Raw genomic sequence first — 15,733 nt, 5'->3', positions numbered from 1 at the left:
CACAATACTCAATTAACTACTCACCTAAAGGATTATTAGGAACACCATACTAATACTGTGTTTGACCCCCTTTCGCCTTCAGAACTGCCTTAATTCTACGTGACAACAAGGTGCTGAACGCATTCTTTAGAAATGTTGGCCTATATTGATAGGATAGCATCTTGCAGTTGATGGAGATTTGTCGGATGCACATCTAGGGAAGCTCCTGTTCCACCACATCCCAAAGATGCTCTATTGGGTTGAGATCTGGTGACTGTGGGGGCCATTTCAGTACAGTGAACTCATTGTCATGTTCAAGAAACCAATTTGAAATTATTCAAGCTTTGTGACATGGGGCATTATCCTGCTGGAAGTAGCCATCAGAGGATGGGTAGATGGTGGTCATAAAGGGATGGACATGGTCCGAAACAATGCTCAGGTACGCCGTGGCATTTAAACGATGCCCAATTGGCACAAAGGGGCCTAAAGTTTGCCAAGAAAACATCCCCCACACCATTACACCATTGCATTAATGAGAAATTAAAACAGGTGTTCCTAATAATCCTTTAGGTGAGTGTATGTTGTCCTGTTGACCCTGTGGTGATTTATGTAAGGAATAATTGACGACAGGTCATTGAATTATAATAAATTAATACACACACAAGGTGGTAATGCGCCACGACTCGAAGCGGATTGTGCATAATTTCAAATATCTCAAAGGACCAGAGTCAATTATTCCTCTTATACCATGGTTACCACAAACATTGCTCTGGTGCCTATTTTTAAGACATTTGACAGATTAGGTGTGTGTTTTACAGAAAGATAATCAACACACATGGAACATTCCTCAACCAATCAGAATAAAGCATTTAACAGGCCCTTGATATAATGTACTTAAAGGACAAGTTCGGTATTTTACACTTAAAGCCCTGTTTTCAGATTGTTTATGATGAAATAGAACGGTTTTGACTGAAATTTGGACATATGCTGCTGGCCGAGAATTTTTAGTTTCTGTGGTATCAACCCCCCACCCTCACAATGTCTGCATAGGTGCACTGGAACAATCCTTCCTAAAATGCATTAAACTTACGTTTACAAAGACATGAAACTCACCGAGTGGTCAGGGGTGTTCACTGATGTGCTCACACACAAATCGCTGCAAAAGATGCTTTCCAACAGGTTTTATCGTAGTTTTTCTCCAACTCCATTGACTTGTATTAGATGTGCTGTGAGGTATGGTATTACTCTGCCGCCAGAAACGGAAATGGAGTTATTTGTATTCTTGCAATTGGCAAAGGTCGACATATGTCCAAATTTCAGTCAAAACCGTTATCCCTCATCACAAACAAAAACAGGGCTTCAAGTGCAAAACACCGAACCCGTCCCTCAAATGTTAAATATAAACCAAAAACTTGAAATTATAAAATGTACTGGAGTAAAAATTAATATGCTTTGGAATGTATGTTTTCCAAAGAAAAACAGTGATAAAAAACGAATACTTGAAAATGTACTTTTATGTAGAAAGTAAAATACTTAATTAGTGTCCCCCTCTGAATTTAGCCCAACGGTTGGGCTTGTCGCTTTTTGACCCAGTGCTGGTTTGAAAATGTGTATAAAGCAGAAATTACCTTTGCTCTCAACCCCAGCAGAGCTCAGCCAATGCAATACGGCACCATGTGTCTTTGACAGAGGATCAAGTTTGAATATCCTACTCTGATGGGATGTTTGTAAAGTCAGGGAAGTTGTACAGTTAAAATGCTGATAAAAATCGCAGAAGAGGGCTGCCATATGGTCATTTCAGACAGCCAAGTCCCCAGTGCTTTGAAGAACAGCGTGTCTGCTGTAATCAACATGAACATTACTTTTGCTTGTCAAACCGTCAGCGAGTGTGTGACTGGTTTTCATGACATACACCTGCGATTGTGACTTTACATGCCAGCTCCTCAGTCACAGAGACTCCTGGAGACAGCTGTCAGCTGCACACCTGGCCCAGTTCTCCTCTAGTGTTTGAATCCCAACGGTACTCATGTGACACACTTCTATACTTGTAAGTATAGTGTACTTTTATAGTCAGTTCAAGATGGAAGTGCCTTCATTTTAAATGTTTAGTGTCTCTGTGTGCTTCAGTAAGCACAGTTAGTGAAACACTGTACAGTATTGTGAACACTCCAGTGCATCCGCTGTGGTACGCGTGTGTTAAATGTGCTGAGTGGAAGGCGATGTGCCCGCACTGATCGCTAGTGACAGAATGAGGTGGAAGGGGTTGTGTGATGGGTGTCCCTGCGACCCACTGTTTTCCTCAGTGTGTCTGTTTGTATGTGTGTGTCTCACTTACTGTGTAATAGCTTAATTCAATTAGCTGCCTCAAAGCTTCACAGCTGCATTAATTAATCCAACAAACATGTACACTGATACCCAGTGTTATAAAAACAGGTATGAGCCACGGGTCTGATGAAAACAGATCTGTCATCATGCTTGGAATAGGTTTACCTAAATACCAGCATGGTGCTCTTTTTGGATTGGATTTGTGCACACTCGAAAAATGCTGGGTTATTTTCAAAAAGGGACAAGCCAAGCCCGCTGGGTTGTAATTTACACATGTAGATTTTTTTTAACATATTGTTGGGTCACATATAAACATTTTCTGGATTAATTTCCACCCAGAAAATAACCCGGCCTTAAATCGAGTCTGTGGTCTGAGCTCTATTATTAACTTCCTAGACATTTTTAAAAAAAAGTTGCCAGCCAGCGCCAGCATTTTTCATGATTTTCACAAAAGTTTAATGCCTTCCAGAAAATGTTCTTCTTTAAATATATAACCAAACAATATGTCAAATGAAAGAACAGACCCTCTTTCAAACAAAAACACCCGTTTCATCCTACCTTCATTAGTTCTCTTGTAATCACCTCTCAAACATGGGTACGTTTCTTCAAAAACACCCAATTTTAAGAAAAAAGCTGAGATAATTCCATTTTTGTGAAGGATTTTTGATAGAGATCAGATGCAGAGCGATCTTTAAAACATACACGGAGTTCTTTCTCTTTCATGTGAGGTGCTACTTCCGGTTGTATAAGTTGCGGAAGTGCGCCCCCTGGTGGATATTGCGGAAAGACGGAAAATCTCGTCATTGGCAGGGAAGCGTTTTCTTTTAATTGACGAGTTATTTTAATTACGAGTTCGTGCGCGGAGCACGAACTAATGCAGGGTTAGTTGTAAAATTGATCGTTTACATTGTTGCACAGGGTTGAGCGACTTGTTTTTCCGGTATTGTTTTACGCTGCCAAATTTATAGAAAGGTATAATGTTTTTCCATAAAGTTATTGATAAAAGACTTGTTTTGGTGACATTTTTTCATCAAATGTTTTTATTTCTTCTTCAGTTTTTGGAGTTGGGTGTGTAAAATACCACAACCAATGTTATGTCATCTTAATCAGTGTCTTGTTGACTTAAACAAAGCATCATTTTGAAATATGTCTGCAGCTCTTAGCAACTTTTTTGGTGAAATATTTTCACCCAACTACCCCCTCAGCACTAACTATAGGAAAACAGCTAACGTTAGCCTAATTCTTGCCTTTGTTTTAAATAGGCTACACACTTATAATAGCTGGCTGCCAATGAAATAAATGTGCCTGTCTTATCAAAAATTGTGTGTCAAAATTAATTTTCATATCTTTCATGTTCATATCTTTTATATTAATTGAATAAGGTCATGTCAAAGATTATCAAAGATTATATTAAATCATAATAAAAAATTAATGGCTAAAATTTTGATTTTCATATCGTATGTTTTTTACAGACTGCGTCACATGTAAAAATGTTGGTTTTTTTTGTCATAACTGTGCTGCATTTTCTCACCTATTTAGACATTTGTATCCATTTATAAGTGAACTATGGTTAGATGAGGGATGAATAGTGTAAATACCTGTCTATTATAGGCAGATATATAAACAATATCCACTTCAAGTATATAGACAAAATAGTATTTTGCCTGCAACCTTAATTTTTAGCAAGTGTTACCAATAACCCCCGCCTGTTACAATTAACCCCACCTATGGGTAAGTTGTAACGTTTGCACTTCTGTCATGTTTGGTGTAATTGTCTAAGAATGGTAAGTAATAGAAACAAACTTCAAATGGTCATTTGTAGCAGAGATGTGTGTGTTGCTTGAGTAAAAATATAATTAATCAAACTCAAATATTTTTTGAATGATTGAGCCAAAACCAAAAAGCATTAGGTTGTGCCCCGCTCTCCCCTACATTTTGTATATAAACCTAAAAAAAAACATGTCTTCCAAAACTGCTAGAGATAAAGAAATGTAATGTAAATGAATTTTGCAATTGTGCAATACATATGCCAAAGTCCAATATTGGGTGCATACACTCCCAGAAAGGATGTGCCAATTTTTTACACATCTTTGTGCGTTAAGCTTGTAACACATTATGTGTAATTTTAACAAATAATGTATCATTTTGTGTTGATTTTGTGTTCAAATATAACACAAGTTGTGTTAAAAGTAACACAAAATGTGTTAATCAATAATAACACAGTGATGGGTGAATTCTGGGACAACGCATTTAGTGTGTCGTCCCACAATCAACACTAATGTGATGTTTTTAACACATTCGTTCTAAGAGTGTACTGCATGATACACCAGTCCCCCCCGTCCACTCAACACCACGCATCTTTTCGTGTCAATTTATGTATTGGTCTCTCAGTTTTTTGCTTAAACCATTGTTGCTTGGGTTTAATTTGAGATTTGGGTTATAGGATGTAATTTAATGTATAGGTTTCTTATTTTATTTTTTTTAAATCATGGTTACTTGGAGTTGGTGTTAGAATTATGTTATTTTATGTAACAGAAAGTTGTTCTAACCACAACCACAAGCGACAATGAAAAAAACAACAACAAAAAAACGTGAGAAACCAATACACAAAATGACACGAAAAGATGCATGGTATTAAGTGAATGGGAAGGACTGGCATATCATATGCACGCAAAATTGGACTTTGGCGTATGTACTGCACGACTTTTCAAAAGGCATGCTATTTATAAGCAATTCATGAGAAAATATGAAGTAAAATATGCAGATCATGCAATATTTTCCTGTAGCTTGACTGGTAAAGCATGAAGCTAACAAAGCCAATATCATGTGTTCGATTCTCAAGGAATGCACCTACTTGGCTTGAATGCTTTGAATAAAAGCATCTGCCAAATATCAAAGATTTAAATGTAAATTGCTTGTTTGCAAGCCCCCATCGGTGTGACGTTAACTTATGAAACTTCAGATGTTTGTTTGAGAGAAACTTCTGCTTTCTTTTAAGAGGAAGTGTTGATAAAGACTCACAACAGTGCATCTAATGAATCAGCCAGCACTGTCAAATCAATTCTTCACTGTTGGCAGCCATGCAGATTCATTTGACCTTTCTTTAGCCATGCCGTGACAAACAGCCTTTTGGCCTTTCTTGAAGATATTATCCAGCCATTACACAGCTGTTTCCAGGCAGGCTTAATAACGGGAAAATGAGACAGACTGAGAGGAAGAGAGGAACAAGTTGGCATTTTAGATAAAAGACATTGGGAATGTCCCCATTTCTAAAAATGTTTTATCAAAATTTTAAAAACACGTTTCTGTGGTTGAGGGTTAGTCTACGGTGACTATAATTACCTGCATTTATTACAAAAGCCATCATGTGCCTTGCATGTCATGGTAAATATGAATAAAAACTGGGTGTATTTGAATATTTTTATTTATGAACAATCTTTTAGTATGATAAATACTTTTTATCATACTTAAAGAATTTTGACCTTTCATAATATGAGCAGAGATGTAGTTTCCCACTTGTTAGTGTAGTGGCACAGGACCGTATGGATAATATATTCAAATATTGTATATTGTGCTTTATACAAATTTAGTTTAATTTAGTTTAGTTTAGTTTAATTGTTCTGCACAAATATCACATAGGATACAGTACATGGAGGGGAACGAAACCCAATGGGTTTATACAGAGTTCCACTCCACTTACATGCAATGATAAAAAAAATAATTAAAGAACAAGGTGGCACACAGACAAATTAGATAAATAATAATGAGAGGAAAGAACATGAATTCAGAAGCATAATTCACCTAATATAATTAACTTAAACTTAGAGATGTAAAAGGATAAAGTTGAAAGTAAATGTAAAGTAAAAGAAAAAAAAAAAGAAAAAAAAGAAAAAAAAGAACAGCATATAAAGATAAGTAGACTTTAGTGTACTTGGGGATAATGAAAGAAAAACTTTCATTGTAACATCAAAAGGTCTTTCAAGAGTTTTTTAAAGAGAAACAGTGAAGACATGGATCTTAAGGACAAACTTAATTCACTCCATAGTTGTGGACCTCTATAACAAAGGTCCGTTTTATGACCTGAAGTTCTAGAGAACGGTAAGACAAAATTAATTTCACTATGCCTTGTATGATGGATATGAGTATCAGAAATGAAAGTAAAAAAGTGTTGTAATGTTTGTGGGAAATCTTCTCTCTGATAAATAAACTTATGCATAAATATACATGATAGATAGACATTAACTTTTTCAACTGATAAAATGTTATATCTGAGAAATAAAGGTGCGGAAGGAGCATATTTAGAAGAGTGGGAGATCATACGCAAGAACTTCTTCTGAATTTTAGAAATTTTAGCAAGATAAGTGGGAAAGGTAGCACCCCAGACAATATTACAATAGTTCATAAAGGGAAATAAAAAGCTATAATAAAGCGTTAAATGCGCAGATTAATGGATTGAAGGAAAAACAATTCTTAGTATATTTAACATTTTAGAGGATCTTGTACAGACTAGATCAACATGTTTGGACCAATTTAAACCTTCATCAATCATAACACCTAGAAATTTTGTTGAAGCCACTTGAGTAACTGGTACTCCGTCGATTTCTACGCCAGCATGTTCTTTAGGATATAATTTATTAATGTGAAATATCATAAAATTACATTTTTTAACATTGAGCGTTAGCTTATTTGTATGAAACCAATTAGATAATATTTTTAACTCGTCATTAACATGTTGAATCAAGGTGCCAAAATCCTCATGTACTGCAATAAGATTAGTGTCATCTGCAAATAGTATTGGTAGGAACTGATCACAACAAAGAAATAAATCATTAATGTAAACTAAAAACAATAAAGGACCCAGGATAGAGCCCTGAGGAACCCCAAATGAAATTTTAGAAGTTTTAGATAAGACACCATTAACAGAAACAAATTGTTCTCTGTTAATAAGGTAATTACGGAACCAAACTAAAACAGTACCCTCCACTCCATATCTATTAAGCTTAGAGATCAAAATATCATGTGAAACCGTGTCGAAAGCCTTGCTCAAATCAAGAAAAACACCAAGAGCAAATTTTTTATTATTAAGGGCATTAGATATATAATTTACAAGCTGAATTAATGCATGTTCTGTTGAATATTTTTTCCGAAACCCATATTGATGTTTATATATAATGTTATTAATAATTAAATGTTTATTCAATCGTTCATAAACGAGTTTCTCAAATATTTTGGAAATACAGGGAAGAATGGATATGGGACGATAATTACTAAAGACCTTTGTATCACCTGATTTAAAAATAGGAATAACTTTCGCAATTTTAAGAGCTTGGGGAATAATACCGGTTTGAAATGACAAAGATATTACATAAGTAAGAGGTTGAATAATATAATCAATAGTCTCCTTAAGGAGAATACTCTTAATACCATCGTGGCCAGGGGCTGAGTTCTTTAAAGAAAATATAATATCACGAACCTCTTGCATAGTTGGGTGAATTGTTATGTCACGGCTTTGCCCAGTGTTGTTTCTGCTGCTGTTGTCTTAAGCACTTTAAGAAAAATGTATTTTAAAAAGGTCCTAATATGTACTATTTTGATAGCCTATGTACCTTTGAGGTACCAGTATGTACCTCTATACCAATGAGTACTTCATATACACCTTTTAGGTACAAAAGTGTACTTTTTGCATCCCACAACTTTTGTACCTTTTCTTCTGAGAGCGTGTGTAGAGTCTCAGTGGATGCTGCGTTCTGTTTTCTAAACACCATGAAGAGTTTCAGTTCCTTATGTGGTTGAAAGTGTCAATGATGCCTCGAAACTAATCGCACTACTATGACAAAAACTAAATGCAGAGTTTCGACTGACTCTGGGTGGTGGGACTTTTTGTGGTCAACTTACCAAATAAAGAGCCCATGCAAAAATAAGATTCAATGTGAATCAGGTTTATTGTATTAGAAAAAAAAACATTTATACACATAACCCACAATGTTCCAGTATTATTACTGTAGTCAAACATACGTACCAATTTGCTTGCGTCATCTTCCTGTTTCAGTGCTACCTGTGGGGAAAGATTGACTGTGAGGTCATTGTTTGAAATATTTGATGAGGTCATTGTTTCAAATATTTGAAAGGAATTTGGTGTACATTCCATTCATTCAATAGTTCCTCTCGGCATCACAGTGATCTTTGACATGCCGAGGAGTTTGTTCGAAGAATATATGCAAAAAGTGAAACTACTGTAATAATGAATGCAGTCTTTGTTGTCATACTTCAGCTTTTTTACTTCTCTGGTTGAAAAAAAACCTGTTTAATTATACAATATCAGATGCGGTGTTAACATTCCTTATCATTATCAAGAGAAATGCTTAAAGGGACAATCCACTTTTTTTTGAAAATATGCCCATTTTCCAGCTCTCCTAGAGTTAAACATTTGATTTTTACCATTTTAGAATCCATTCAGCCAATCTCCGGGTCTGGCGGTAACAATTTAAGCATTAGCATAATCCATTTAATCCGACTTATTCCATTGAATTGGACTCTTCTGTAGTTACTCTGTGCACCAAAACCAAAGGAAAATAAAAGTTTTGATTTCCTATGCCGATAGGAACTATACTCTCTATTGAAAGTAACCAAGGGGACTATTTTCGGACGCTGCGTAATATCATTGCGCCTGCTGCAGCCATGGTACAGCAGCAAAGTCCTTGGTTATTACGCCAGAATGAGAGTATAGTTCCTAGACATATTGCAATCGCAAAATCGCAACTTTTCATTTTCAGTCGGTTAGTACACGATGTAACTAAAGAAGAGTCAAGTTTTATGAAAAATATTGAAACTCTTTGGTTATTTTTGGGCGTGATGCTAATGGTCTAATAATCGTATTCAATGGATTATGCTAAGTGGTACCGCCAAACCCGGAGATAGGCTGAATGGATTCAAAAACGCAAAAATTGCTGTAATTATGCAGCTGGTTGCCAGTAACTTACTGTAGAAGATAAAGACTGGAAATGTTTCATGTTCATTTAGCTTTGGAAAAACTATTGCCAGTAAATAACATAAATGTAAAATCTACAGTAAGTTACTTGCAGCCAGCTGCCAGTAATACCTAGTAATACTGTAATTTCTACAGAAATTTTTTACACACTGTAAAAAAATTCCGCAGAAACCACGTTGCCACCCGCAGCCGCTTTGCCGGCAACCCACCGTAGATCCAAATCCGTGTTATTTACTGGCAACATGTCTTTCAAAGTTAAATGAACATTAAACATTTACAAGTCTTTGTCTTCACAGAGCAAAACTAAAATAACAGCATTAAGCAAAGCATTCTGGGAAACAAAATCTGAAGCAAAACACAAAAAAAGGTTGATGATGATTTCTGGTTCCCAGAATGCTTTGCATGAGGCTGCTATTGTATAGTCTTATTCTCCAAAGACAAAAACCTGTCAATATTCAAAATTTAACTTTGAACAAGCTCTTGCCAGTAAATAACACAAATTCAAATCTACAGCAAGTCACCGACAACCAGCTGCAAGCAACAACGCAATATCCACTGATTTTCTCCACAGTGCAGTGTAGGGGAGCTGGAAAATTAGCATCCTTCAAAAAAGTGGAGTGTCCCTTTAACTTTGGCTTTAATCAGTGGTGTAATGGTGCTTGTATTGGGTATACTTTTTATTTACGCCCCCATTTTTTTTAAAAGCGTCCCAACTAAGGTTAAACACCCTGTGATATAAACAGTGACATGTAATAGTCTTGCATAATTAGTTCACTCCAAAATAGGCTTGTTGTCAATGCTCCTTGTCTTTTCAGCATAAGGATCATTATGAAATTAATATTTAGAAGTGGGTATACCCCATGCCATCTAATAAATAGTGGGCATACTCCGTACCCTGCACTAAACCACTGCCTTACATGCTTTTTCAACTCCGCTTTAAAGCTAAACATGAGCCTCATAAGAGTTTAAGGCATTTACTGGAGTGATTCTGCCACCTAGTGGTTGTTTAGAAGAAATGCATAATCTATGACATCACAAGCCAAAGTGGATAAAGGTCATTGCAGTAATGTGGAGGAGAACGATAACCAAAAGAAGGTTAGGCGTGCACAATATACAAGAATCTGGATATTGCATTCACAAGTCGTTGGATTTAAGCTTCATGAGAGCATTCCTTCGCCGTATTTGTCAAAGGAAGCTAAAGGAGAGACGCCCATCGGAAGGGTGCCTCTCTCTGTTCCTTAGCGGGTATAAATAGTCACTTCCTCTCAGGCAATTCCATCGCCAGCTCTGTCTGGGTGGGGATGCTTGTAAAGTTGTCCCACCCAAAGCTGTGGGGTCAGGGAGATTAAAAAAAACCTACCCCCAACTTTATAATGTGTCTATACATTAAAGGGGACATTTCACAATACTTTTTTAAGATGTCAAATAAATCTTTGGTGTCCCAAGAGTATTTATGTGAAGTTTTAGTTTAAAATACCATATAGATCATTTATTACAACATGTTAAAATTGCCACCTTGTAGGTGTGAGCAAAAATGTGCCGTTTTTGGGTGTGTCCTTTTAAATGCAAATGAGCTGATTTCTGCACTAAATGTCAGTGCCGTGGTTGGATAGTGCAGATTAAGGGGCGGTATTATTATAATAAGATCCCCTTCTGACATCACAAGGGGAGCCAAGTTTCAGTGAGCTATTTTTTCACATGCTTGCAGAGAATGGTTTACCAAAACTAAGTTACTGGGTTGATCTTTTTTATGTTTTCTAGGTTGATAGAAACACTTTTTTCTTTAAAAACAAAACAAAAAAAACCAGGTAATTTACAAACCATCATGTCATCCAAAATGTTGATGTCTTTCTTTGTTCAGTCAGAAAGAAACCACGTTTCCCGAGGAAAACATTACAGGATTTCTCCAATCCCAATGGACTTCAATGGACCCCAACACCCAACAGCCCCAATGCAGTTCAAAACCGCAGCCCCAAAGGACTCCAAACGATCCCAAACGAGGCACAAGGGTCCCTCCAGCGAAACGATTGTCATCTTTGGCAAGAAAAATAAATATGCACTTTTCAACCACAACCTCTCGTCCTCCCACGGCCGTGCGACGAGCCAGCGCGACCTCACGCAATTGGGTAATGACGTGAAAAGGTCACGTGTTACATATATGAAATGCACATTTGCGGACCATTTTGAACAATAAACTGACACAAAGATATTAATTAGTATCATTCCACATACAACAACGTCGGAACGGTTCTTTTTCTCCACACTTGTAAACACTGGGGCGTAGTTTCGATACGTCATCCTTGACCTCTTGACGTGACGACGTATTACGTGATGTCGTTGGCGGGCCACACGACCGGAGGAAGACGAGAAGCCGTGGTCCAAAAGAAATATTTTTACATTTTTCCTGGCAAATATGACAATAGTTTCACTAGATAAGACCCTTATGCCTTGTCTGAGATCGTTTAGAGCCTCTTGAAACTGCAATTTTAAACTGCATTAAAGTCCATTAAAACTAGAAAAATCCTGGAATGTTTTCCTCAAAAAACACAACCTCTTCTCGTCTGAACAAAGAAAGAACATGGTGGTGAGTAAATTATCTGGATTTTTTAAGAAAATTGACTAATCCTTTAAACATGAAAAAGTCAGATTTTCATGATATGTCCCCTTTAAGATATGACCCAGGTCTTTATTGCACATCTGAGGGATACTGTATATGCTGTATACTTATAAAACAATAGCTCATTTTTCAACAATCTGCTAAAGTGCATTCTCAATCATGTCTCTTTAAAGATCTGGTCGGGCTCCTATTCCTCCACTGTGCAGCCATAGTGACATCTGTCTAACTGTGGTGTTTCTGAGCCAGAGAGAGCAAACATCCCACTCCCAGCCTCAGATTGAGCTCCAGCTGAGAGTGTAGGATGTTTACATTCCCTGATGCTCACAGTCTTCCCAAGTCAAGCTGGGATGAAGAAAGCCGACCCTGAATTGAAAGGAAAGAGTCTTTTGGGTCACCTGAATGTTTGGTTTCTATCAATCAATGCACATACAAACACTAATGCTCAGTCAGGATTCATGAATTAGATAGAGGACACTTCTGCTTCATTGGATGATATCAGCTTCAGGGTTCAACATTAAGGCCTGGGTCCATTGTAAGAGTTTCAGGCCAGTTGACAGATCTGTGATTTTCCCATATATTGGCAAGTGTTCATGCATTTGTTCATTGTGTGCTTGTCTTGGGTTTACGTGATGGCTTGAAAATGTTGTAGGACAATCTGCTGGTGTCACCAAGTAGTTGAAAACAAATATTTTAAAAATGTTTTGCACCATTTATCATTTTCCAGAAAGTTTTATATTTGTGTATTAAAGTGTGTACCTTTATTTAAAGAGTGGTGGGTGGGGCTAATGAAAATCAGTGAAAACTACTTTTTTCACAGAAAAGCTTTGGGAGCCCTGAGAACTGATGCAACAGCATTTACTGTAGTATTTTTTGTATTTTTATATTCATATTAAATATAAATATTAAATATATAAAACAGATGATCAATAAACAGCCAATGAATAAACTGCTGTGCCGTTTAGGAATCTGGTCATGCTGGTCATTAGACTTTGAGATAATCTAACCTCTCTATTAATAGAGACACATTCCTCAATGTGCCGCCTACTGACTGGTTCCACTTAGGGGGTAGAAGGAGCGCTGGGAGAGTTTGTTTGTGCGAGTAAACCGAAGGCAATGAGATTCTAGAGTCTATGTCCTATGGGACAACAAAGAGGAGGGGGCACTGGACGCTCCCACGGACCGCCGTCATTTGAGGAGCCTCTGCGTCGCTTCTGGCTCCCGTCCAAAATCCCCTATCTACCCTCCCGAAGCTGCGACCCCTCCTCGTTCCTAAAGGATGTGGCCGCTCCCAGCCTCTGTGAACTGGACTGAATGGGAGATTTTCACATTCTTCAGTGCTCTTTCCTCTTATTGGACAAGATGACTGTCTTTCGGCCCCCTTCCTTCATGTCTACGTCCTTAATCTTCTGGGTAAAGTCATCAGACTTGGTGGCAGCCTATGGGCATAAAGAGGGGTGGAGGAACAAGAAACACAGAGAAAGAAAGAGTGATTGAGTTTACAAGGAAGGGGAACAACAGGGGACAGAGTGATTAAAATGGCAGGGCTGAAAGAAGACTGATAGTAAAAAAAGTCTAGGGCTTAGTGAGTGACTGCGGGGACGAGAAGCTTAAGTGTTGCTTAAGTGTAATTTTTTTAAAAAGATAAATATTATAATGTGTGAGAATTATGTTTTGAGTAATAGAGAAGCCCTGGCATTAGTTGATACGCATTTATATTTATATATATATATATTTGCACATTTGTTTGAAATATTAAAGGATTAGTCAATTTTCATTAAAAAAATCCAAATAATTTACTCACCACCATGTCATCCAAAATGTTGATGTCTTTCTTTGTTCAGTCGAGAAGAAATTTCTGAGGAAAACATTCCAGGATTTTTCTCATTTTAATGCACTTAACAGTTTTAATGCAGTTTCAAAGGACTCTAAACGATCTCAAACGAGGCATAAGGATCTTATCTAGCGAAACGATTGTCATTTTTGGCAAGAAAAAAAAATGCACTCTTAAACCACAACTTCTCATCTCCTTCAGTCGTGTGACGCGCCAGCGCGACCTCACGTAATACGTTATCATGTCAAGAGATCCGTGATGAAGTATCGAAACTACGCCCCAGTGTTTAAAAGTGAGGAGAAAGAGGACGTTCCGACATTGTTGTATGTTGAATGATACCAATTCATGTCTTTGTGTCAGTTTATTGTTTAAAATAGTCAGCAAATTTGCGTTTCATATATGTCACACGTGACCTTTCCACGGCATTACGCAATTACGTGAGGTCGCGCTGGCGCGTCACACAGCTGGATGATGAAGAGAAGTTGTGGTTTAAAAGTGCATTTTTTTCTTGCCAAAAATGACAAGTGTTTCGCTAGATAAGACCCTTATGACTCGTTTGAGATCGTTTAACTGCATTAAAACTGTTAAGTGTTTGGGTCCATTAAAGTCCATTAAAATTTGAAAAAGCCTGGAATGTTTTCCTCAAAAAACATAATTTCTTCTCAACTGAACAAAGAAAGACGTCAACATTTTGGATGACATGGTGGCGAGTAAATATCTAGATTTTTTTTAAGAAAATAGACTTATCCTTTAAGTCACTTCGGCCTATCCAGACATGATGTGACACAATTTCAGCAACAAATAATTAGGACAAACTTAATTTTTAACACTGAAAAAAAAGATTTGTTGGTTCAACCTAAAGTTAGTTACCTGGTGGCCTCAAAATTGAGTTAATTCAACTAATATTACTTAAAATATAACAAAAACAAATGTGTAAAAGTCATAGTGGGTGGAACTGGAACTACAACTTTTTTTTGCAACTTATTGCTTTGAGTCACATGAAGACAGTATTAGGGTTGTTGTAAAGACACACCAACAATTGTAGTTTACAGGGACATACAGCAAATCTTTATGATGTTATTACCTTTGCATCTCTAAAAAAATATTTAAAATATTTTAAAAAGGCTAGAAAGGAAATGAATGAATGGGGCTAGGCTAAATGCCAATACATTCAAGAAGTGCTGTACAAAGATTAAAAGTGCACGCATTGAAAAAAGATTTGTATTAACTAATCTAAGATGAGGTAAAAACATTAATATATTGAAAAACGGTGGCGTTTTCCTTTAAAAAATGTCAACCTTAATTTCATAGCCAGAAATAAATGGCAAATATCAGTTAATAAAATTACAATTTACATCATTGATATCTGGATATTGATGAACTTTGAAGTACAACTGTAAATCTATTACTATGAACATTTCAGTTGTTCACTTTTGTAACATTTCCAGTGTACTAGCAAATTTCACTGTAAGTTGCAATGTAAATATTGTCAGTCATTTATTATAAAGAAACAATGAGAGGAAAATGAGAGATAACTTTAACTACAGATTTTTCTTTTTTGTTAAGCCACTATTAAAGATGCCCCATAGCAGGGGTTTTCAAACTTTATGATGCCAAGCACTCCCAAATGAGATGAACCTTTTGTGAGTAACCCCCTACCTAAAATATTTATAGCATATATGGCTACACTTGCACAGTAATGCTTGATGTATAAACATGAAGAGCATAATTATCAATTCAAATGTATTTGTGCAGCAACTTATAAATCTTGCAATAAATCTTGTTTCATAGCGGTTTTACAAGGAATCCTGCCTTATAAACCCCAATAAGTGAGATAATGACCTGTAATAAGAAAAACACACTAGATAAATACAAAGAAAATAGATATGATTCTGATACGTATGCAGCAAGAATTGAGAGATAAACACCTAATAAAGATTTTTTTCTCTGAAATTTTCTGGTGACCACCTTCAAAACCCCTGCCCCAGAGGAC

This window comes from Misgurnus anguillicaudatus, chromosome 11 (assembly GCF_027580225.2).
Source record: "Misgurnus anguillicaudatus chromosome 11, ASM2758022v2, whole genome shotgun sequence".
In the NCBI taxonomy this organism is placed as follows: domain Eukaryota; kingdom Metazoa; phylum Chordata; class Actinopteri; order Cypriniformes; family Cobitidae; genus Misgurnus; species Misgurnus anguillicaudatus.
Note: the sequence above shows the minus strand (reverse complement) of the source record.